At 48.2% G+C, this 25391-nt stretch overlaps 1 protein-coding gene and 1 non-coding gene across 5 annotated transcripts in view; both read left to right on the top strand.

Moving 5' to 3' along the window:
• The window catches only part of twin (CCR4-NOT transcription complex subunit 6-like twin), a 313182-nt gene that overhangs the window by 160468 nt on the left and 127323 nt on the right, over positions 1–25391 (top strand). The window lies entirely within an intron of this gene.
• On the top strand, positions 19185–19257 carry TRNAP-CGG (transfer RNA proline (anticodon CGG)). Its single transcript has one exon. It is a non-coding gene; the product is annotated as a tRNA-Pro (tRNA).

Raw genomic sequence — 25391 nt, 5'->3', positions numbered from 1 at the left:
GTGGTGCGCGCAAAGGAGCCCTCCTAACGGAGCAGTAATGAGCACCATATCTGTTTGTCTGCATTCTGTTGGGATTTATTTGACGAAAGAAGGCTCTTCGCTAGCAGAGAAAAATCAAGGCCAAAGTATCCGTTCTTCGATTTCGCCCCCAAGCTGCCGTGCCGCACGCCAGTGTGGGAAATTTAAAAGTAGTTTGGCCCACTTTTGCTCGCAGAACGTTATCAAAACTCGCTAGGTTTAGCCTTTGGTTCCTTTAAAATGTAACGTAAACCTTGTTCATCGATAAAAATGCTAACTGATTCCGTGCAGACGCTATAGAAATCACGGGGAGCTATAGTGCGGGATGTGGCGTTGCACCCACTCCCCCTCTTCCCCATTTAGTTTTATGTCGTTTCTTTCTTACGAAGTCACCGCGCACGATAACACCGACATATTCTGTGTCCCACAAGTTCGACTTTACTAATCGAGGTTAACTTCGTACCTGTTTGCTGTCCCTTTAAGAGTGTCCGTTGGAACTTTTGTTCGTAGATGTATCCAAATTGGCGACTCCACTTTTTAACTATATCCTTTTTCACGTAGGGCTGCTTCCAATTTGTGTTCGCTCAAATAGAGTTTCAGTCGTATAGTCGTTCACCAGCACAAGGGAAGTGCCATGTGCTCTTGTAACCCAGTGGACTTGATTATAATTCCCGAAACTTTTCGTTTGTAAGTGTTGCTTGCCGTTGACCGGCTGCCTTCGCTTATTGTATGTCCGGTCTCACGACTCGCTAGTAACGAACAGTTCTAGCGTAAGAATGTCTTTGTGAAAGCGGGCTCTGATCTCTTAACGCGAGTTTTATGTAGTTTGTTAGCTAAGGGTGAAGGGTAATTCTGGTTATCCCCGGTTCTGCTGTCCACCACTGAATTTAGGCGCGTCCTCGATCATCCCATCCCAGGCACGGAGCTCCTCTGAAACGTTTGGCGCGGTGCTAGCTTAGTATTTTTCTTACATCGTTACTAACGTCCTGCATGGGAGCGGTGTGCCAGTATAATTGACACGGCGCTGTGGCATCCTTTGACTTAACTCTATATTTCTGCAGATATTCAAGAAACGCGTCTGTATATATAGCGTAGAAAGCTTGAGCAGAGCATATTTGTATTTAAGGCGACGACTGCAGATTGCCCGCGCGCCTTGTGCCCGCGCGGCGGTCATCAGCGAGCGTTTAAAAGCCAGCTGGCGCCGCCGACCTCGGTTCAAGGGCGATGCCTGCGGTATGGTGCCCGGCCTCTTCCTCCCCCTCCCATTTCCCGCGATGTCCTAATGGAGCGGCCGTTTTTCGCGCCATGGCCGATTCGCCTGCGGCCGCTGTGTTGCTCCGTGGGGGGCTCTTTATTGCGCGCCCAGCGCGTTAGCGCGCCGCACTGCGTGAACACTGTCCCATTAGGGTCACTAACTCGCGTTGTCATTGCGCAAGTTGTTTTTTTTTTTTTTTTCGCCGCTCTCTTCTCGCGATGAGTCAGTGCCTGGTACGGGACCTTTGCGCCCGGAAGAGCCTTTCGAAGAGCTTAAAAATAGGAGGAAGGAGGTGGAAGTTTTTAGGCAAGCGAACCGACCTTGTCTCGATGGGTACCGCAGTCTTGTTTGCTTTCAGGATGTGTTCGTTGCTTCTTTCTTTTTTTCCCCTAATTTCCTCCATCTTTCGCAAGAGGGGTAGTTGCATTTGTTGTTTTTTACTTCTGCTGCAGCTACATTGCCCAACCTTCCATCAGAGGTAGAGTAAAGGGCGCTGGGCGTCCCAAACCTGCCAATAGGTTGAGGCGTGGCTCGTTGGCTCAGGCGCGGCGGCTGAGGCTTTAACGAAGTGGCGCTCTGTTGCGTGCTTTGAGTGAACGAACGTGCGACCTTGTACGCGTTATTCTAAATATGTCGCTTTATTTATTGGTTTTCGCTTTCTGTTTAGTTCTTTCCACTGGCTGAAACATTCTCATGTATAAGCATACGTCTTGGTAAACCCGCAACTGGCATACGCGGCAGGAATACTGCTGTTAAATTTGAAAAATTAACGAACTTATATTGACAATGTAGTGTGTATTCAGTATGTTTGCATTTTCCTTTCAAAACGTGAGACTTACCACAGTCAGGTCGTCACCTCGTCTCACCTAAAACGTGGCGATGCAGTACGCCTGCAGGAAACGCTGTCCACTGTATGTGGCGTGTTAAGTACGTAGTGTTGCCGTAGAATAGAGCTATCATCGGTGCAAGAATACTTGTCAGTATTCGGTTCTGTTTAGATTGGGGAATAAAATTTATGCCTTTTAAAGTGACAGAGAGAATCTGGTGCTCCTTAATTTGCAGCCAAACTGTTCCAGGAGGCTGCCGTGCTCGTTTTCTATTGCGAACTCTTTCACCTCTGCCGCAGGGCGCCCTGTTTTTCACTCAGCACTACCCCTTCCGTGTGTTCGTCATCGCCGCCAAGTTTGCGGCGCTCGCATAATACACACAGCAGTCACAGTCGCGAGGCTGCTGGATGCTGCGCTCGTACGCCAGTGCTGAAGTGCAAGAATAAAGCACCTGCAGGCCTCCGGCTTGTCAGCGCGCATGCGCGAGTACATTTGCGAAAGCAAATGGCACCGTCGGTTGTGGCTAATTTTCGCGCTTCGAGCCTATAGACACCGAGCTCTCTTCGCGTGGGAATTCCGCCAACGACTGCTGGTCATTGCTCTACGAGCTCATGTCTGTGTCCGTTATCGCTCATAATTTCTCCTGTGGGATGCGTTCTCGTTCAGCGCGCTAACAATGTCATGCCCACCGTTTTCGTGCAGTAGTGTAGTGAGCCGTTGAAGACAGTTGCGACACATTGCCCGCTTGACGCCTTAAATGCTGTTCCCCGCGACGCTGGAAGACACCGCTGCGTGTGCCACCACCAACGCGTCGAGAGGGGGGCGCGCTGCTCGCATGTCCCGTCGTGCGCGGAGCTTGAGCGAGTCGGCTGCGGGACGAAGTGGGGTCCCGTTGCGCACGCTGACTGACAGCGTGGGCGATGTGATGTGAGCACTGCACGCAGTGTGGCCTTCTTTTTTTCTCCTGGTTTTCAAAGGTTTGCCGCGCTGCTGCGAGATTATGAGAGGGAAAATTGCCCACTTTACGCCTGTATATGGTCGCGTACGATATATCGATTTAAGTAGTCGTACCGGCCAGTTAGATTAACGTCGGTGATATATAAAATGGCAATGCAAGCCATAAGGTTCAAGTGGGTGGAGAAAAATTTACTGGGGGAACTACAGAATGGGTTAAGACCAGGCAAACGCTTATAGGTTAATATATGTGTACCTGCTCAGCGCACAGAGATTTCAGTAGCTCGTAATATACCTTTATGGACCGAATTTCTAGATATTCTAGAATTTGTATAGTTCTAGAATTCCCTGTCTACGTTGTCGTCTGTCTACGTTGTCGTAGACAGGGAATTATGGGATATTCTGAAGTACGAAGGCATAGATGACGATTTCGTAGAGCTGCTGAGGGTGATATGTAGGGACAACTGAGCACAAATTGTATGGAAACGCCGAAATTTTAATGAAGTGGTCGAATTTCACCAAGAACTGAAGCAAGGGTGTCCTCTGTCTCCATTGTTGTTCACGGTTTACGTTAAGGGCATAGAAAGACGACTGGAAAACAGTGAATTAGGGATTGATTTATCCTGCATGCGTAATGAGCAAAGGGTGCAATAGAATGTCCCCAGACTGCTGTATGCGGTCGGTTGACATAGTGCTATATACCAGCGGACAATAAAAGAGATCTACAGACGCATGCGAATATCTCTGGCAACGCAGCGACGTTTTGAGGAAGAGAGAAAAGTTGAAGGAAATGTACACAAAAAATTCTAGAATGAAAAGCCTGCATAGCATACCCGATTAAAGGCTACGTGACTTTTTGGCACCGCCCCGTTTCAAAGGGGATGCCAATACACCATTGTATGCATCTGGATGCGTGGGCGTGTGTAGAGCCAGCGTAGGCTCGTGCGATTTCTTCTGTGCCCCTCGTGTGCTTTCGATGTAGATTTTTCCATCCCGTTTGTGCTTCGGTTGTTTTTGATGGTAATGACCCCGTCGACGGGCTGTTGTTTATAATGCAGCTTTATTTTACAGTAAGGTTTTGCTTTGCGCGCGCCGCGCGTATACCTTGCGGCGCGCGATATTCGATCCTAGCTGTCGGTATGAGCTTTGGTACAGCGGTGATCGTGCGTTGCAGAACGCAGAAGGTTACCCCTACGTATGGAAAAACGAATTTACTCGGTGAAATAGCAACAGTAAAACTGGAGTGCGTTAAGAAGCATATATGGAAACTTGGAAGTTTGCCCTGTTAGGGGTGTCGAATGAGGCGACAGATCCCTCACTTCGAAAAGGTCGCCGCCTGTATAGTACTTCGCTCAGAGAAATCTTGAAATTTGCGTTAACGTGTGAAATGCTGAGGCTATCTTTGCGTGTGCATGCGCAATGCTCACTTTCTTCCTTTTTTTTCTTTCTTTGTTGTTGTTGAAGCAAAGCCGGGACATCATGGCATTCTGAAACATTGGAATGTATTTTGCGCCATTATGTATATATACGTACGTATCATTCACTTTACTCACGTCTTCCTGGTGTGAGCTGAAAGATGATGCCAAAAGTTTCTTGCGTTCGTTTTGTACTACTACTACCGCGATTCCTCTCTACCATTGTAGAATTAGTCGGTTAGCTATAGTTCTATGCAGAAAGTTAGGGATGACCAAAACGTGTTTTGAACAGTGGGGTCTCGTGTTGTCGAATCATGCGCAGAAAGTAAGCTAGCTGTCGAAGTGAAACCCAATGCTAGCTGTGGATACAAAACTAGGCTGGCTTCCGCACTGCTGCTGCCAGTGCATGCATATATGATCGAGGCATTCTATACATATGCGACACAAGGCAGGTGCGCGCTTGGAGCTGCAACGCGTCCCACAAGTGGGCCTGCGCTCTCATTGGCGATCACGTTAAGCGTGAGCATATAGAGCGCCCCTGCTCCCTTGTCGCTATTCTTCTGTTCTATAGCGAGAAGGACAAGCGTCTCCTGGGCGATGTGCATTTAGAAGCCCAGGCGTTCCGCTGCTTTTATGCTTCTGGTCGTCGATATATCTTGAACTGCATGCTTCGGCGCGTCGTAGTTGGACTCCGTTCCTTGGCGTCGTTCCTATATAGCTTAGCGCGCGGAACGATCTTCTCTCTCGCCTTGGATGCTGGCACGTGGGCGTTTCCGCTTTCTTTATAAATCAGCAATAAGCACGACCCCGCTTGAGTTGGCATGCGTGCGGAGGGCGCGGATATCACTGAGCGGGCCCGCGTGGCTGCGCGCGACGTGATCTGCGCGGAGCTGGTGGCGTACGTGGGCGCCGCTCTCAGCCGGCGATGCATGTGGCACGTGGCGCGGTGCCATTCTGGTGCCAGTCGGCAACGGCGGCAGCCGATCCGCGTCCCACGCCGATCTGCACGCCGCGATGTGGGCCAGCGGCGCGCAGCGGGCCCCGAAACGCGCCTGCAGCGGGCAACCGGATCCCAGCAGGGCCTATCGTAACGAGGTCACGTGCGCGCGCCCAGCATTGAACCAGATCACGGGACTTCGGAGTGCCGACCTCGATGATGGTCTGTTTACGTCCTCCTCGCGAGACAATGGCCGGCGTGCTGTCACGGTGCACGTGCCCGAACCACCGTTTGCCGCGGCGGTTGCCCGCGTGGTAGCTGAGGCGGAAAGACGCCAGAATCATTTTGACACGAAAGGGCCGCAGGACACGGCGTAAAGAAACCTCTTAATTTGATCCTCTCTTACAAGGGTATTCAGCAGACCTGCCGTGGTTGCTTAATGGCTATGGTGTTGGGCTGCTAAGCACGAGGTCGCGGGATCGAATCCGGCCACGGTGGCCTCATTTCGATGGGGCCGAAACGCGAGAACACCCGTGTATACTTAGATTTAGGTGCACGTTAAGGAACCCCAGGTGGTCCAAATTATTCCGGAGCCCCCCCACTGCGGCGTGTCTGATAATCAAATCGTGGTTTTGGCACGTAAAACCCCATAATTTAATTATTTTATTTAAGAGGAAGCTTTAGCTCGAGTGCTCCTATCTAAATACATGTAAAAGGAGAATTCGTTTTTCTCGGCAACCACTGCACCAAATTTGACGAAGTTTGTTGCATTTAAAAGAAAAACTTAAAATCTAGTGACTGTTGGTTTCGAATTTTTGAGTTACGTCGTCAATCTTTTATTAAAAATTGGCGAAAATCAATAATTTTCAAAAAACGAAACTATCAAGTTTACAACTCTGTAACTCAACCGCTAAAGATTATAATACAATTCTGTGAATTGCATCTGAAAGTACATCCATAGCGGACAAAATTGATATGTTACACATGAATATAAAAAAATTTAATCATAGGGAAATACAACTTTTGTAAAACCGTTGTAACCAACGTAACAAATTCATGTAAGATGTAAAATGACATGTTGAATTTGTCCGCTTTGAATGATCTAATGGATGCCGTTTACAGAACCGCGATATCAGTTCTTGATGCATAGCTATCAATTTGTAAACTTCGTGCTTCTATTTTTTTCAAACGGTCAAATATTTGAAAATCGTTTTAGGAAAATTGAAGCCCTAAATTGAAATTCCGCTTCCAACAGTCACTAGAATTTAACTTTCTCTTTCAAATGCAACAAATTTCGTCAAAATCGGTCCAGGGGTTATCTCATAAAAGCGTTTTTGCGTTTTACATGTATTTGAATAGGCCGCGTCGGAGTTGGGCCCGAGCTAAAGCTTCCTCTTAACAATATGGCGCGATCCACACCTACGCAGCGATGGGCGTCCCCACGGTTATGCTACTGGCTTCTGTGTTTAATTCCGCCCTTGCACTGGCCGTATACCAAAGACGCACCGCCGAAAAAATTCGGTCGTTGCGTTATATCCTAATTATATGTCCGAGGATGTACTGCGAGTACGGCAGAAGACAAGCTACAAAGGGGAAGGCATACTTGGTGTCATGTTCTGCGCGCTGCTGAATGCACGCTCTCTGCTTTCGTGGAGTTTCCTATCTCAGCTTGCGCGGGAACCTCTTGTTCAACTTTGCGCGACGTTTTCAGCGGAATCCTCCGCATTCTGTAGAGCGGGTGCAGTAATATCGGCGGCAGCACAGATGCGTATCGTGAGCACGGAAGAGCGCTCCCGAGCCGCGCGTCGCGGGAAAGCGGATGCACTCGGCCCGCTGCACCGAAGCGCGCGCCCAAGCGTCCCCGCGCGAGCCGCGACCCACGGGGGCGAGCAGCTGTCGCGGCCAGTGGCAGTTGGGGCACACCGCCGCTCGGTCGCCTGTCGCGCCTTCGGCGAGGAAGCGCCCCGCGCCGCCCACTTGCGGTCAGCGGCGTCGCCAGCCGGTGTCAACGCCACCGCGCGCAGGGGTGCCGCGATGGGGCCGCGCGTATAATGAGTTAATAACCCTCGACTGTCAGAGCCGAGCTCCGGCGACGCTTCCGGCATCTATTTCGGCGCACGCGGCCCGATCGTGAGCGCAGGTTCGTTTGCGTTCCCGCGCCGCGCGCGCCTTGATCGGCGTGCGCGGAACCGTCGGGCGCTTCCTCGACTGTCTTCGAGGACGATCGGCTCGTGACCAGCTTCGAGGGCGCCTCGGAGCGTCGCGGAGGACCGGCCACGGTGATAAAAGAAAAATGCCAAATTCTCCGGCGTTCATTGCCACGATTGGAGAGGCTGTTGTGGGCCAGCTTTGCCTGCATGCTTGGTACGTGTCTCAAAGAAATTGATTCGCGCGAGCGCTGGAGGTAACGGGGATTTGCCGTGTTTGATTGATCTGTTTTGGTAGTGCTCTGCACGGGGCCGCGTAAGTACCAGCGCGAGGGACCTTTAAAAAGGCGGTGACGTGAGAGACGGGAAAAGAGCGCGGGCAGCAGGACAGCCAAGGAATTAGTTCGCGTGGTAACGCGACAGATAGCATGATGATGCATTTCTACTTGTAAGCACAAAAAAAAAAAAGCTCAAATATGCATACCATGCATGGGCAGCCTCAAAGAAAGAAAAAAAAAAGACGTGTGTGCCAACAGAAAGTGCTACCACTGCCCATGTTTCCTTTTTTTACCGGGAGTCTGCGAGTTCCTGTCCACGAGACGTTTTCAGAGGTAACTGTAGCGCGACTGACGCACACGGCGCTGTTGAGCGTTGCTTCAGGCATAGATGATTCGGCCGGCCGTCTTTGCGACTATATTGATGACATGTCACCTCTTGATGGTGCCACTGTCTGCATTTGCATACGCAGGCAAAGAGCTGTACGCGTGCCTCCAGCAGGAATGTTTTCAGCCGTGGGCCATGACGGGACGAGTGCCGTGTATTAATGGCACGTTTTTTCTTGCATTTCCTGGTTCAAACAAAAGACTGTGTGAGGAAACGAGCATGCAGCCGTTACCGTGCGATCTGCTTACTGATAACACACGCACACACACACAAATTAACGAAAATTGTCGCCCTGTACAGTAAAACGACAGTCGGCATCTGCGCCGACAACCGAGTCAGCTTAACGTACTGCTAATTTTTGGCATATGTTTAAGCCCAGCTGTATAGAGATTTAGCGTGCCAATTTTCACCCCAGGTGAGCGCTCAGCTATGCACCCTGTTCATCAGAAGCATATGTAATCATTGTGTCAGACATAGTGTAAGGAATGTTTCAGCTACCAGAACAACTTGGGAGCTAGTCAAGTGCAGTCTGTATCTTGTGGCACATAGAGAACGCGCCAGCACGGCCATTTTTGGATAGGGGTTGGTCGTAGCTTTCTTTCAGGTCACGAGGCTTTCGTGCTCTGGATGACAGCTGGACTCTTCTGAGGCTCCCATGGCTGCAGCTTCACTTGCTATTTTACTTACCGTAAAATATATGCCGGGAACGTTGCTGAGGTTTTAGAGACGAGTGTTTTTGAGTTTAAGGCGAGATAACTGCTGATTGCACGCGGCCGCTGACGGAAGTTCATAACTGCTTTCTTTTTCTACACGATTTGGACCACTTTGCTGCTGGGTGTTCCCGATATGTGCAATCATCTGATGTTCATTTCCTCGTTCATTCCCTCGGGTTTAGCAGCTTTGGCAGTACATTATGGCTCGCTATTCGAGCCTCCATTGCCACACGGCATATTTATACCCATTTTTTGCTTTCGCGTGCTTCTGTGTTGATTACTTATTCCTACGGTGAGCTGTTTTACCAAACGTAAGTTATTCCGACTTCAGTCTGCTTGCTTCGATAGGTGCAGATATAGGATGAATGGCCTACCTCGCACTTCTTGATATGCAGCTATATTTGCTATACTCACATGTTGAGATGTGAGCAAATTCTTAGTTACGTCCATGTGATCTGTCGCTAGGCATATGGAAGCCGGTCTCTCTGTGACTCCGACTTGCGTCCGCAGCGCACACATGCTCTGGAAATGGAGGGTCTCAGGTCACGGCTTCTGTGTTTGAAAATCTGCAAGATATAACTTAAGATGCTGGACGAACGAAGGGAAAGCTTGTACAAAGGGTTCTGAAAAAAAAAAGAAAAATAAAGGTCGCAGTCTTTTCATGATATCGTCCTATGTACTGTGTTATGAATCCTGTGCCCATATTTAAAAAAAAAATCTTACGCCGGAACTTTTCGTGCGACGAGATGCCAGCCGATCGCGATGTTGGACATATTAACATAGGCGGACGGCCAATAACACTTAATAACACTTACGAACGAAAAGTTTTGTAAATTCGTCCACTGGCACCCAGACTGCGTCCTCGCATACTGTGCTTTGCGCAAAATGCTATGGGCCCTTCGTGCCTACTTTTGAAGACAATGTCTTCCTTGGCGAGATATCACCACTATTCCGTATTGGATATGTCTGTTTCTAACCTCTTTCGTTGGCCGAACCCGAAAATAGTGCACTTAAGTATAGGTGTCGCTGGCGCCACTGGGTATGTGATGACTGTGGTGATGATTGTGATAGGGATGATGACTGATGACAAAAAAAAAATTGAAGGTGATTCAATCTCTAGTTAACGTCAATCAAACTTTGTCGCTTCAGCGCGGCTCTCACAATAAATCATATGGTTCATACACTGCATTCTCACCCACAACTCGCCTATAGGAAGACATTCTTTTTCATGGACTTCAACTAGACGTTGAATCGCTTTCCAACTTTTTCTTTTTTTCGCACAGCAGTTAGCAGCGTTCATTTTAGCGACACCCTCGGAGAAGCGACGTAAACGTTTTAATGTATTCGCTGAACTTGTCGTAAGGTAAGGAATTAACAGGGCGCTTTTGTCTGCGTGTGTGTGTGTGTTTCTTCGGTGCTTTCTCAAAAGCGCTGCTTACTGTTACTGTTACATTTGCGCCGTATGTACTCTTTTCATCTACCTGTTCGGTTTTCTTTAATGATAATGATGATGCACTTGAAAACTAGAAGCATGCCCAAAGCGTCACTTATTGTCGCCACTATCAATTTGTATGGGCAAGTTCGGAACAAAGAAAAACAGAGCTAAACTTGCAACGGACACTCGACGAAATTGCATGCCGTTGTACTACTGAGACCTAAAGAAAAATCACACGCGCACAAACGAACAAAGGAAAAAGCGAGTATGTAAATTCGGACGTGGACAGAGTGAGCAGTGAACTTTATGTGCGGAAGTCGGCGTTATCGAGCTTGTGAGAAGGGTTGGGCTCACTGCGCGCGGCCTTTGAAAATTGCTACGCTGGCCGAGCTTAAGGATTCCCAATAATTGACCATTCGTGTTGTTGCGTACCGGTTTCTTAAAAAAAACTGTAGTGCCACGAATAAGAGTCGCGGGTGACGTGTCTGCAAGTAACTGCAACTATTGGGTATCATCAGAGTCTAAGTCGCGTTCCTTATTCCATCACTCTCTCTGGTATTTTTTTTTTTCGCAACATACTCACTTTGTACACCCCCTCTACACAGTCCATCCGTTGCATGTCCGTTCTAGACCTCATTATGTTTTATGTCCTCGAAGATGTCAATAAGTGCGGTCACTGACCAGACCTGTGAAACTACTCTGGTTCGCAACTTGTGGACAGACAGATCGCGCTCATTTAACTGCCTAACTGGTGACACGTATAACAATCGGAGATGTACATTCTGGACCTCCGATAGATAAGAGGAGGCCTGCTCGCTTTGAGCCGTGACGCCACGAGGAAAGGCCGGTGTCCCTACGGCCGACGTACGTGGGCGACAACTAGCGCGACCACCTTTATTCCAAAAGACGTCGGGCTTCTGAATACACTCCCATAGTATGTAGTAGAGTTTGCCAGGTTTACCGCAGAACCTACACTCCGGGGTTGTCATCTTGTCCGTGCGTCATTCTGTGAGTTCCTGTATTGTGCAAAAGGTCGTCTAGTCAAGCATGAACGTAAATGTGATTTCCATTCATGCATTCGAACCCGTCGCGGTAGATCAGCGATTATGGCGTTGCGCAGCTGAGCACGAGAGTTCGATTCTAGCCGCGGTGGTTGCATTCTAATGGGGGCGGAATCCTCAGCCATCTTGAAGTTATAATAAAAGCAGCGGAACAATTCTATACTGACCTGTACAGTACACAGGGGACTCGGGAGTACTCTATTCGAAACAATAATGAACAGGATACAGAAACTCCTCTTATATCTAAAGATGAGGTCAGAAGGGCCTTGCAAGACATGAAACGGGGAAAAGCGGCAGAAAAAGATGGAATAACAGTCGGTTTAATCAAAGATGGAGGAGACATAATGCTAGAAAAACTGGCAGCTCACTATATACCAAGTGTCTATCGACTGCAAGGGTCCCAGAAAACTGGAAGAATGCAAACATTATACTAATCCACAAAAAGGAAGAAGTTTAAGAACTGAAAAATTACAGGCCCATTAACTTACTCACATTACATAAAATATTTACAAAAATAACCTCCAATAGAATAAGGGCAACACTGGACTTCAGTCAACCAAGGGAACAGGCTGGATTCAAGAAGGGATACTCTACAATAGATCACATCCATGTCATTAATCAGGTTATCGAGAAATCCGCACAGTACAATAAGCCTCTCATATGGCTTTCATAGATTACGAAAAAGCATTTAATTCAGTAGAGATACGAGCAGTCATAGAGCCATTGCGTAATCAAGGAGTACAGACCGCTTATACGTAAATACCTTGGAAAATATCTACAGAGGTTCCGCAGCCACCTTAATTCTACACAAGAAAAGTACGAAGATACCTATAAGGAAAGGGGTCAGACAAGAAGACACAATCTCTGCAATGCTATTCACTGCGTGCTTGGAAGAAGTATTCAAGCTATTAAACTGGGAAGGTTTAGGAGTAAGGATCGACGGCGAATATCTCTGTAGCCTTCGGTTTGCCGATGACATTGTTCTATTCAGCAATACTGCGGACGAATTACAACAAATGATTGAGGACATTAACAGGGAGAGTGTAAGAGTGGGGTTGAAGATTAATATGCAGAAGGACAAAGATAATGATAAATAACCGGGGAATGAAACAAGAGTTCAGGATCGCAAGTCAGGCTCTAGAGTCTGTGAAGGAGTACGTTTACCTAGGTCAATTAATCGCTGGGAACTCTAACCATGATAAGTAAATTCGCAGAAGAAAAAAGATGGGTTGGCTCCCATACGGCAGACATCGTGAGCTCCTGACTGGAAGCTTACCGTTATCATTGAAAAGGAAGGTATACACAATCAGTGCATTTTACCGGTGCTGAGATATGGGGCAGAGACTTTGAAACTGACAAAGAAGCTTGAGAACAAGGGCCGCGCAAAGAGCGATTGAACGAGGTATAAATAGGCATAACTTTAAGAGGCATAAAGAGAACGGTTTGGATCAGAGAGCGAACGGGTATAGACGATATTCTAATAGACGTTAAGTAAAAAAAATGGCGCTGGGCAGGTCATGTAATGCGCAGATTAGATAACCGTTGAGCCATTAGGGTGACAGAATGGGTACCAAGAGAAGGGAAGCGCAGTAGAAGATGGCGGAATACTAGGTGGTGCGGCGAAATTGTCAATGCGGGCGCTACTTGAAATCGGTTGGCGCAGGACAGGGGTAATTGGAGATCGCAGGGAGAGGCCTTCGTTCTGCAGTGGACATAAAATATGATGATGATGGTGATGATGATGATGATGATTGCATTCCCTTGGGGGCGCAATGCTCCTGTACCGTGCATTAGGTGCACATTAACCCGGAGTCCTCCGGTACGCCGCCACCATGACCCGTTGTTCAATTTCAGAAAGGGAAACCTCACAATTTTATTTTCATTCATGTCTGATCAGGCGAACTGAGGTCCAACTCTTCCTACTCCCGTGTCTTTCAGACAACTGAGTCTAGCACCCAGACCTGAAGAGGGCAGGTAGCCCAGTGATCATACCATAGTTATCGCTAGCAAGCTAAAGTAATAAATCGACATTCTCCTCGGAAAGGCTACAGCCACCTTCCTGTTATCATGAAAAGCGGATACCGACGGGTTGCATGCGAGTTTGTGTTTAAGCGGGCGGAATCGAATCGGTGGCACGCGTCAAGGCCGGCGAATTTTGGGCCAGGGCGCGAGTAGTGCGTGCGGTGCATCGTGGCTGCGCGGCCGGTTCTTTCGTCGGCGACGGTGCGGAAGCAGAAATGTCCCCGTCCGCGAGCGACTGGCCGCGCGGTCGTGACTCACGCGCCGTCGGTCCTCGGGGTGACCCTCGCGTCTTTTGTGTCTGTGTGGCGACCCGTTGTTTACTCTTTCTTTGCGCACGTCTCCGTGGCCGCCTCCACGGTGCTGCCGTTTCCGCTGCACGAAACGGTGTCTGATGCCGGTCACCTGTGCGCGCAAAGGGGGGAGGGTGTGGCACGCGCGCGGAAGTGACGTAAGCGAGCGCAATTGCTCGAAACGCGCCGGTACAGCACAGCGCGCACTGGGAGAGGAGGAGGCGACGCGCACAACTTGTGTGCCCTGGAGGACACCCGGCTGTCACGTCTTTCCGTTTAGTAGACCTCGCGTGGCGCCTTCGCGCTTCTGTGGCTCCTTCTTTCTCTCTCTGTCACTGAGACCTTTCGTCATCAAAGAGCGTTGCCACGTCTTTATTTACTCTTGCGCAGCGGGGTGCGTGCGATTGCAAGAACGTAGTGAACCCTGCTGTTTGATCGTATCGTAATCAAATTTAGCAATAGATCAATCGTGTAGCCTTAAGAGTTCGTCACTGCACCTGTGTTACCGCGATCCCACGGTTTATTTAAAGGTGTGCTGACAGTAATTTTCCAGCGCGCTGGTCACAAACCGCTGAAACAAGCGCCGGTCAGCCTGGTCCAGTGGTCGCAAGCCACACGATGACCGTGTCTCGCCGGATGCTGGACGCACTCCGCATGCACCATTCTTTCCTCTTTCACTCTGCGCTTGTCCGCATTCCACACGAGATAATGAGCTTGGGTTTCCGTGCTGCTGCTGTCCTCTGAACTCGTGGCTCATACTCACTACAGAGGATTGGCCGTCGCTTCTGTTGAACGCCTTTCGTCCTCCTCACCTTGTCTCCCCTATTATGCTGTCATCTAAACCTTTCGACAAGGCAATCACAATATGCCGATTCGACAACTGCAGCGGCCCATGCATGCAGTAGTACCACGAGAACCCCCCCCCCCCCTCCCGCAATTTTCGTGACATACATAATTGACTTGTAAACAAACCCAATAGGGCAAGAAATTTGGCGCGCTTTTTCAATTTCCACATTAAAACTACGTTACAATTCATGACATTAGGCCGTTCCGGCATGCGACACGCGGCGGCGCGATACTCGCGGTCGTAAAAGGCTGCGCCGCCTTTTTGAGCTTCAATCTGTCTGTTCCAGTTTTGGCGTTCTCGGGGAGGCATCATTGCCGCGAAGTCCGTAATTCGCTTTCCTGTTCGGTTCTTGCTATCTCACAGCTGCTACGCCGAACGCGACGGCAAAACATCGCACGCAAGAGAAAGAAAAACGTTGTATAGAAAGGCATGGAGGTTCATCATCATCATCATCAGCCTGGTTACGCCCACTGCAGGGCAAAGGCCTCTCCCATACTTCTCCAACAACCCCGGTCATGTACTAATTGTGGCCATGCCATCCCTGCAAACTTCTTAATCTCATCCGCCCACCTAACTTTCTGCCGCCCTCTGCTACGCTTCCCTTCCCTTGGTATCCAGTCCGTAACCCTTAATGACCATCGGTTATCTTCCCTCCTCATTACATGTCCTGCCCATGCCCATTTATTTTTCTTGATTTCAACTAAGATGTCATTAACTCGCGTTTGTTCCCTCGCCCAATCTGCTCTTTCCTTATCCCTTAATGTTACGCCTATCATTCTTCTTTCCATAGCTCGTTGTGTCGTCCTCAATTTGAGTAGAACCCTTTTCGTAAGCCTCCAGGTTTCTGCCCCGTAGGTGAGTACTGGTAAGACACAGCTATTATATACTTTTCTCTTGAGGGATAACGGCAACCTGCTGTTCATGATTTGGGAATGAGTGCCAAACGCACTCCAGCCCATTCTTATTCTTCTGATTATTTCCGTCTCATGATCCGGATCCGCCGTCACTACCTGCCCTAAGTAGATGTATTCCCTTACGACTTCCAGTGCCTCGCTGCCTATTGTAAATTGCTGTTCTCTCCCGAGACTGTTAAGCATTACTTTAGTTTTCTGCATATTAATTTTTAGACCCACTCTTCTGCTTTGCCTCTCCAGGTCAGTGAGCATGCCTTGCAATTGGTCCCCTGAGTTACTAAGCAAGGCAATATCATCAGCGAATCGCAAGTTACTAAGGTATTCTCCATTAACTTTTATCCCCAATTCTTCCCAATCCAGGTCTCTGAATACCTCCTGTAAACACGCTGTGAATAGCATTGGAGATATCGTATCTCCGTGCCTGACGCCTTTCTTTATTGGGATTTTGTTGCTTGCTTTATGGAGGACTACGGTGGCTGTGGAGCCGCTATAGATATCTTCCAGTATTTTTACATATGGCTCATCTACACCCTGATTCCGTAATGCCTCCATGACTGCTGAGGTTTCGACTGAATCAAACGCTTTCTCGTAATCAATGAAAGCTATATATAAGGGTTGGTTATATTCTGCACATTTCTCTATCACCTGATTGATAGTGTGAATATGGTCTATTGTTGAGTAGCATTTACGGAATCCTGCCTGGTCCTTTGGCTGACGGAAGTCTAAGGTGTTCCTGATTCTATTTGCAATTACCCTAGTAAATACTTTGTAGGCAACGGACAGTAAGCTGATCGGTCTATAATTTTTCAAGTCTTTGGCGTCCCCTTTCTTATGGATTAGGATTATGTTAGCGTTCTTCCAAGATTCCGGTACGCTCGAGGTCATGAGGCATTGCGTATACAGGGTGGCCAGTTTCTCTAGAACAATCTGTCCACCATCCTTCAACAAATCTGCTGTTACCTGATCCTCCCCAGCTGCCTTCCCCCTTTGCATATCTCCTAAGGCTTTCTTTACTTCTTCCGGCGTTACCTTCGGGATTTCGAATTCCTCTAGACTATTTTCTCTTAAATTATCGTCGTGCGTGCCACTGGTACTGTATAAATCTCTATAGAACTCCTCAGCCACTTGAACTATCTCATCCATATTAGTAATGATATTGCCGGCTTTGTCTCTTAACGCATACATCTGATTCTTGCCAATTCCTAGTTTCTTCTTCACTGTTTTTAGGCTTCCTCCGCTCCTGAGAGCATGTTCAATTCTATCCATATTATACTTCCTTATGTCAGCTGTCTTACGCTTGTTGATTAACTTCGAAAGTTCTTCCAGTTCTATTCTAGCTGTAGGGTTAGATGCTTTCATACATTGGCGTTTCTTGATCAGATCTTTCGTCTCCTGCGATAGTTTGCTGGTATCCTGCCTAACGGAGTTACCACCGACTTCCATTGCACACTCCTTAATGATGCCCACAAGATTGTCGTTCATTGCTTCAACACTAAGGTCCTCTTCCTGAGTTAAAGCTGAATACCTGTTCTGTAGCTTGATCTGGAATTCCTCTATTTTCCCTGTTACCGCTAACTCATTGATCGGCTTCTTAGGTACCAGTTTCTTCCGTTCCCTCCTCAGGTCTAGGGTAATTCGAGTTCTTACCATCCTGTGGTCACTGCAGCGCACCTTGCCGAGCACGTCCACGTCTTGTATGATGCCAGGGTTAGCGCAGAGTATGAAGTCTATTTCATTTCTAGTCTCGCCGTTCGGGCTCCTCCACGTCCACTTTCGGCTATCCCGCTTGCGGAAGAAGGTATTCATTATCCTCATATTATTCTGTTCCGCAAACTCTACTAATAACTCTCCCCTGCTATTCCTAGTGCCTATGCCATATTCCCCCACTGCCTTGTCTCCAGCCTGCTTCTTGCCTACCTTGGCATTAAAGTCGCCCATTAGTATAGTGTATTTAGTTTTCACTCTACCCACCGCCGATTCCACGTCTTCATAGAAGCTTTCGACTTCCTGGTCATCATGACTGGATGTAGGGGCGTAGACCTGTACAATCTTCATTTTGTACCTCTTATTAAGTTTCACAACAAGACCTGCCACCCTCTCGTTAATGCTATAGAATTCCTGTATGTTACCAGCTATATTCTTATTAACCAGGATTCCGACTCCTAGTTCTCTTCTATCCGCTAAGCCCCGGTAGCACAGGACGTGCCCGCTATTTAGCACTGTATATGCTTCTTTTGGAGGTTGGAGGTTTGGTTTTGCATGGAGGTTATCCAGAGGTAGTTCTGGTTGGCTGCCCTGCAGGGGGGGAAGAAGTAGGGAGATCGAAAAAGAAAGAGAGGGAAAAATTGTTGCAGATCTCTTTATAAGGGTCGATCCGTGTGTGAAATATCGGATGATGTGGGACATAGGAAGTGGCCGTGCGATCCTCTTGTACGGGCTAATATTAAGTGTCGCTTTCGTGCGGTGATGAGACGCGGACTCTCCAAACTGCAATTTGTGCATGCTGTCTGATACAGTGGAGCACATACACTTGTTTGCCTCGAATTATGTGAACGGCAGGCATTGTCATCTTCATTAGCGCTAACTGCGTGTCAGACCATTGACTTCTATCGACAAAGCGCGCCTACCCTGCGCTCTTTGAATTGAAGCAACACGAGTTTAGATCACGACAGTCGAACCCTGTACAGACACAGATTTCCGTAATATATGTATTCATACCGCTCATCGTCACCTCTTCATACCTCTCTTTTCGCCTCTACTCTTTGCATGTGCGCGGACTATCAGGCTGAATTGCTTTTAAATTAAATGTGAAGTCCAGGGTATGGCGCGCCAAAGCAACGATCTGATTATGACGCACGCCGTAGTGGAGAACTCCAGAATAATTTTCAAGGCATGGGCTTCTTCAACGTCCGCCTAAATCTGAGTGCACGAGGGTTCTTTTGCATTCCGCGCCCCATCGGAATGCGGCCGCCGCAATCGGGATCGAGCCCGCGACCTCGTGCCCAGCAGTGCCACGCCATAGCCAACAAACTACTGCGGCGGGTGCTCTTGATAAATTTTATATCAGGCATACTGTCTCCCATATATATAAAAACTCTCTCTCTCTCTCTTTTTGTAAGACAGTTGACGTTTTTTTCTTTTTTTGCCATTGGATGCGATGCGTCTTTCCTAATGCAGTACGGGTTGCGATTGACTTTAGTAGGAGGACCAAGTCATCAATTCCCAGAGGTACTCATGTGAGGAAGTGCCAGCCGTTATCGGTGGAATTATGTTAACTCACTTTTCAATGAAGTGACTGATTAACTACGACAGATTACGCTTTTATGTGGAGCGTATAGCAGGACGTTGTAGACTTTTGATCAATATCTCCTAAAATTGGGTCCGACGATGGATCCTCAAGAGCATTTAATTAAGCTCAGTAAGCACGATGTAGCTTTCATTCACTCCTTTCGACTCCAACTATATAGCGATGAACCGATGTGTGTTCATCTTGTATCAGTGCTCTTAATTATTTTTTGCACTTCGTAGACAACCCTAGACTGTGTGTATTCTTTAAAACCATGATGGTTTGTCTGTGTTTATATATATATATATATATATATATATATATATATATATATATATATATATATGAAGGGGCTCTGCTAGGACACATAAATACCCAAGAAAGTGTATGGAGAAACGGCGCCGTGGTAGCTCAATTGGTAGAGCATCGCATGCGGAATGCGAAGGTTGTGGGTTCGGTTCCCACCTGCGGCAGGTTGTTTTTTTCATACGCTTTAATTTCCATTAACTTATCGTTTCTTTATTTCATTTATTAAGCACAAGTAATTTCCCCTATGTTGTCCTTGGTGTCATTGTTGGCTTCTTATGATATGACTATATATATATATATATATATATATATATATATATATATATATATATATATATATATATATATATATATAATGTGCGCTGACATTACTTGAATGATTGAACGTTTCAAATGCGTGCGTGCCACTGTCGTCATTGCAGCAGAGCGTTGGTGTGCTCTATCTGGGCCCAAACTGGGCGCATTGCGTTTGAATCATTTGCTACTTAGCGCTCGCCTTCGACTGCGTACACCAAGTCCCGTTCGGTGGCGCCCAAACGCGATGCGCCCAGGCGGGCCAGCTCGCTCGCACGTGCACGCCCCCGGGAGGTGCACGCTGCCCCCGCGCGCACGCATATCTGCTGCACCGGCCACTGCTTCTTCCGTTGGCAGGTTCCGCTGATTGCCGTGGCTGTTTTGCCGCTTTTGGGGGCCATCGGCGGCCGCGTGCCCGTCTTGTTTTCCTTTTATCTCTCTCTCTGTCTCTCTCTCTCTCTATCTATCTATCTATCTCTCTCTCCCCGGCTGCCGCGCGCGCCGGCTGGCTCCTCCTCGGATGCGGCGCTACGCGACCCACATCATGCCCCGCAGGTTCGGCAGGTGGGCGCTTCCCAATTTTTCGAGTGCACCGCGTGAGCTCTCCGACAAGAGGAGGTTTCTGTGCCGGTCCTGGGCCGCCGTCGGTGACACGGGACCTCGACGAGCTGGCGGCCTTAGTAATTTTTTCACGAGCGACATCCTGTATATGGAACACGCGCACTTGTTACCTAGAGCTGCCAGAACGAAAAACGGCACCGGGAGGAAGACATGACACGCGACGCGCGCGGCCATGACACCGCGCGCGTCGCGGTGTCATGGCCGACCGCGGAAAGACGAATCCGCGCGCGCGTAGCAGCTATAATCGGTTGTGTCATTCAGTGACTTATTGCCGCTACAGGCCAGTGCGCTGTAGAGAATCGAACAAAATGCACCAAATGGCAGTGTACACGACACGGTCAAGGCGGCATATATGGCACCGGTCAAGTCAATAACGGGCCATCCATGAGGCTCGAGTACTTGTCTGACATGAATTCTGTGTACAATGCCGGCATCCGTCCCAAACAGCCGCCAACATACTTTGAACAATAGTAATATTTAATCTGTGGCGATTAGTTACATCAGTTCGCATTTCGATGGGGGCGGAATGCGTGTACCGTGTATACCGTGCATCGGGGGCTCGTTAAAAATACCCTGGTGCTCAAAATTAATCCGGAGTCCCCCATTACCTTGTCCCTCATAATCAGATCGTGTGCTTGGCACGTAAAACCCCAGGATTTAATTCAACTGGTTCTGTCCATTATACATCCGGAATTTTCGTTTACATTGAATCTGCGCGCAGTGTATTGCAATAGTGGTAATTCGCTGTTTATTCGGATTATTTTAAATAAAATGAAGAAAAGGAAAGTAAGGAAATTACTGCTGATCGCGCTGTAACCCTCTAGCTACATCTGCTGGCGCCTGACCGGCGGTCGGCAGTAAGCGACTATGTCAACATGAAAAACCATAGTTAGCGCCTGCTCTTACTTCGGCGGACCCGACAGCTAGTATAGTATACGCATAGAACCGTACAACTAACTTGTCTTGGATCGCTGCTGATGGGCATTACGTCGGCTGGATATTTATTTATTTATTTATTTATTTATTTATTTATTTATTTATTTATTTATTTATTTATTTATTTATTTATTTATTATACGAATGCATAGACTGCTCGTTTTACCAAAGAGAGAGAGAGATAGAGAGAGCGACAAGAAGATTGTTCTAGGGTGTGCCTGGTCAACGTGCGTTCCACTGTTCCGCGATGAACACTTATTCACCTAGCAATACAAGCAACGTTTAAAGCGCCAGGAGCCAATAGCAGGTGGGATTGCTGGGTATACAAAGAAGCTTGAGAGGAAGGAGCATATGCTTGGGCATGCTGGTAATTTGTGCTCTAAAAGATTACTACTTGAGAAGTTGAAGGACCACGCAACGAGCGATGGAGCGAGAAATGTTAGGAGTAAGGAATAGAGCGGTGTGGGTACCCTGCATGCCAGTTCACATTAAGAGAAAGGAATGGAGCTGGGCAGGCCATGTAATGCGTAGGGCAAATAATCGGTGGTCTAATGTATTAGAGAATGGGTGCCAAGGAAAAGGAAGCGCAGTCGAGGAAGGCAGATCATTAGATGGCGTGAAGAAATTGGGAAATTTGCAGGCATGAGTGGGATCAGCTGGCGCAAGACAGGACTAATTGAAGATTACTGGGAGAGACCTTAGTCCTGCAGATGAGGATGATGATAATGGTACTGCGCACAGAATAATCAAAACGTCAAATCAAGCCGACATTAGCACAAAGCAATAGCTCTATAGGCTGCAGTGCACACGTTTAAAGGACGAATGTGTTATTTATAGATCCGTAATGTGTTGGAAGTGCACATCATGCTGTATTGCTTTTATCAAAACCTTGTTTGCCCGTATGGGTTCATCAAAAGGACACATTAAGGATGTCGTCAATTTTACTAATTTTATTTAAACGGCTACTCGAACCACGGAGATGGCGCAGAAGGCGTGTAATGAACTAAAATTCATTGTTTATAAATTTCGCTCGTTATCTATATTTATGTTGGAAACTTGACAGCTGTATGCCAAGGCAAGTTCGCTTACCCGAAGCCCAACGTCGGTGGTTGTTTCTTTGCCATCAGTGGAGAGAGATGGCAAAAACAAGTTGCGTGCACAAATTTGTGTACACCGCGTTACGGACTGGGATAGAGAAGCGAATAAAGTTACTGAAAGTTAAATTAGAAATATGGGGTGTGTGGGAGCCAGACATTGGGAGACACCGAACTGGGAGCATGTGCTGCCGCCTGGCGTTTTAAATGTTTCGGTGACCTCTCAGACTTGGCATTTGTGGTGCGGTCAGCGGAACTCTCCCTTTCGCTTCCTTTTCCTCCTCATGCAACCAATAATAATAATAATAATAATAATAATAATAATAATAATAATAATAATAATAATAATAATAATAATAATAATAGACTTCAAGCAACTTTGCCGCTCTTTGATCTCACAGCTGCCGGTGTTGTCCTATGACCTGCAGGTGTTTTTGTGTGCACTGTCATTCTTCAGTGTTCTTAAAGGTGGGATATTGTAACCAGAATAGACTGAGTAGTAGCAGTTAGCGACCCAGCCGTAGATCGCCTATAAAGCATGAAGCTTTGCGGCGTTTCTTACTTTGGAGCTTTGTCTCTGAAATCCTCGAATCTCCTCTTCGGAGCAATTCACCCGGAAGCAATCGTCTTTTGTGCCAGAAGAGTGAGCGCCAGCCATGGACAGCCATAACGCTGTATATAGACACTACCACATGCGCGCTCGCATAGTTAACTGTTCGGTCAACGATACTGGCGATACTGGTTGCATAAGGTCGACTTCGAGTAGTTTCGTATGGCCCTCAAATGTGCAAAAGAAAAATTTCCCCATCTCAAATATTTTGAGGAAAGATGTTGCCTGTCATACCAATTATCTTGCATATTTTAAAACTAAATCGGAGATGGTCCAGCGCACTGCTTGGGACAGTTGGCTTTGAATAACCCAAATACGCTGCTGTCGCTGTCTGTCCAACATAGGTAAGAATGGACAGTTTTAGAATAGCGTTTGTCGCCTTGCGTACGTTAAACGTAAACACCTTTGCGGGACGTTACGGTGCGCGTCCTTTCAAGTCTTTTACTTTACCTTACGGAAACACAAACGTAAAGAAAACGTTATAGAATAGGGCGCCGTCTGGTGCCTCATGCCAAACGTATCTAAGCCAAGACGGTCCATTAGCAACTAGCAACCACGATGCTAGCAACCATCCTGCTGTTTCTATGTGGACGCGTCTCGCTAGGCATACGGGCACCAGAATCGCCGAACGATCTCGGAAATTGGGCGCGCTATGCGGTCATAAATAACATTTCATGTAAGTTTAGAGAAAGCGAAAGCTCATTACAATAGTTACTGGCGATCAACGCGAGTGAGAGCGTAGCCATCACGAGAATTCACGCTGAAGCGGGAGCCATGGGTGCCGCCATCTTCGACAACGCTATTTCTTAAGCGTCCGTAAACATTACGGACGCTAAACTCGCCAAATAACGTACGTTATCGTAGCGCGCGTAAACCGCAGAAACCCAATAACATTCCGAGCATGCGCAGTGGGGACGACGCTATTTCTTTACGTACGTAATGCTTTTACGTTCAGCTGCAAACGCTAAACTAAAGCTGTCTAATGTGATCGTGTCATGCGTGTCGCGACGGCCTAGTGATAAATGAATGCTTCTCCCTCGTACGCAGTTCGCTGGCTCTGTTGTCGAGCCAGCTGGACAGTTCGCTTTATACGAGGGCGATTCAGAAAGTCTCTGGCTTTCCCTTTCTTCTTCTTCTTTTATTTATTTTTTTTTGAGGGTGGGGGGTGGCAAATTACGGCTGTAAATGCCAAGTCAACATATCCATTCCCAGCGGTGGACCTTTCTTGGACCGGCACGGCACTGCTGTCAGTTGTTGAAGATGGCGGTTGTGCTTCACACGTCCATGGCGTACGAGCAACGAAGTGTGATTCGTTTTCTATAGAACAAGGGACGAACGCCCATCGAAATCCACAGGGAAATGCAGCCCACGTATGGGGAGAGGTGTCTCGCTTCGAGAAGTGTGAGGTGGTGGTGTTGCGAGTTCGCAGAAAGCCTGAGCGTTCAGGGAGGCGGTGTGCGCCGCCGACTGACGACTGCGATGGGACAAATTTAGTGCTGTGATGGGACAAATGGGGTGGGTCTGAACCGATGTGGGAACTGTGTGGAAAAATAGTGTAGGGTGCGTAGAATAGTACGTACATTTGAAATTAGCTGTACGTACCTTATTTTGGCTAATACAAAATAGATGCAAGTACTTATTGATTCGCCCTCGCATTTGCCGTCGCTGTTCTAGGTGCCGCCCAACGCACATTTCTGCTGCTTTGAGCACTATGTGCGCTGTAGCGTCGGCTTTTCGAATGCAGGAGCTGTGACGAAACGTTCTAGGGGAAAAAGCGCTGTCTGGCACCTCGGCTATCGGGCAGAGCGGGGCGTGTCGGGAGTGGTCGGGCATGCGCGCGCTGCTCTTCAGGCAAACTATTTGTCATCGAGCCACTGACGGTGAACAGGCCTTGAATCGCGGAAGGAGGGAGGGTGAACGACCCGCGCATCGGTCGCTGCGAACGCCTGGCTTCTTTGCCGCGGTCTGATTCGTGTGCGAAGTATTGTTTGCGGAAGAGCGTCGAAAGGGTGGACGCACGAGTTGTGTTTCTCCATAAGGAAAGAAAAGCGAAACCTGTACGCCAGTGTCGTCCGCTCGGACTCGAAAGGGAAATGGCTCGTCGCTTGGCGCAGTCACGCTCTGAATGCATCGCCCGGATCCTTCTTAACGTGTGCATTTGCATAAGCACGCCACTAGAAATGTCCTGGGAACGCTCTTTTTCATTTTTTTCTTCTTTGTGAGGCTTTGTCTCCTTCCCGTTGCGAGTCCCCGCTGGAGCCTGATTTAGCCAACTGCCGTGCGCGCCGGTCGGGGGCCACGTTTCCACGAAAAGAAAGCGCGTATCCCAGGGAAAATCTCCCGCCGACTGTAATCCGCTCTTCGCATGCTCGCGAGACTCAACAAAGCGCATCGCTCGCGCTCTCCGGTGTTGCGGTTTCTTCTGCTTGAGCGTTGCACGCATGCTTTGCGGCGAACCGTTTCATTCGTGCTGCCTTTCGTGCACTGCGAGCACGTAACACCGCGCTACTCGATTTTGTTCAGATAAGCGACGGCACTTGGACTCGTGGAGCGAAGTGTCACGACGATGCCGGCAGTTCTATGATCCGTGTCGGCCGTTCGTAAACCTGCACGTTTGCCATAACCCGTGTGTTCCGCCGCTGCCTTCCTCGCTGGGCCGCGGTCCAGTCGTGGCCCTCGACGGGGCGCCAGCGAGACCCGTTTCGCCTCAGGTTGAGCAGCTATAGGCGGTGGCGTGGACCGT

The sequence above is a fragment of the Dermacentor variabilis genome, chromosome 1 (assembly GCF_050947875.1).
Source record: "Dermacentor variabilis isolate Ectoservices chromosome 1, ASM5094787v1, whole genome shotgun sequence".
Taxonomy (NCBI): Eukaryota; Metazoa; Arthropoda; class Arachnida; order Ixodida; family Ixodidae; genus Dermacentor; species Dermacentor variabilis.
This window is presented reverse-complemented; position numbering and strand designations above follow the sequence as displayed.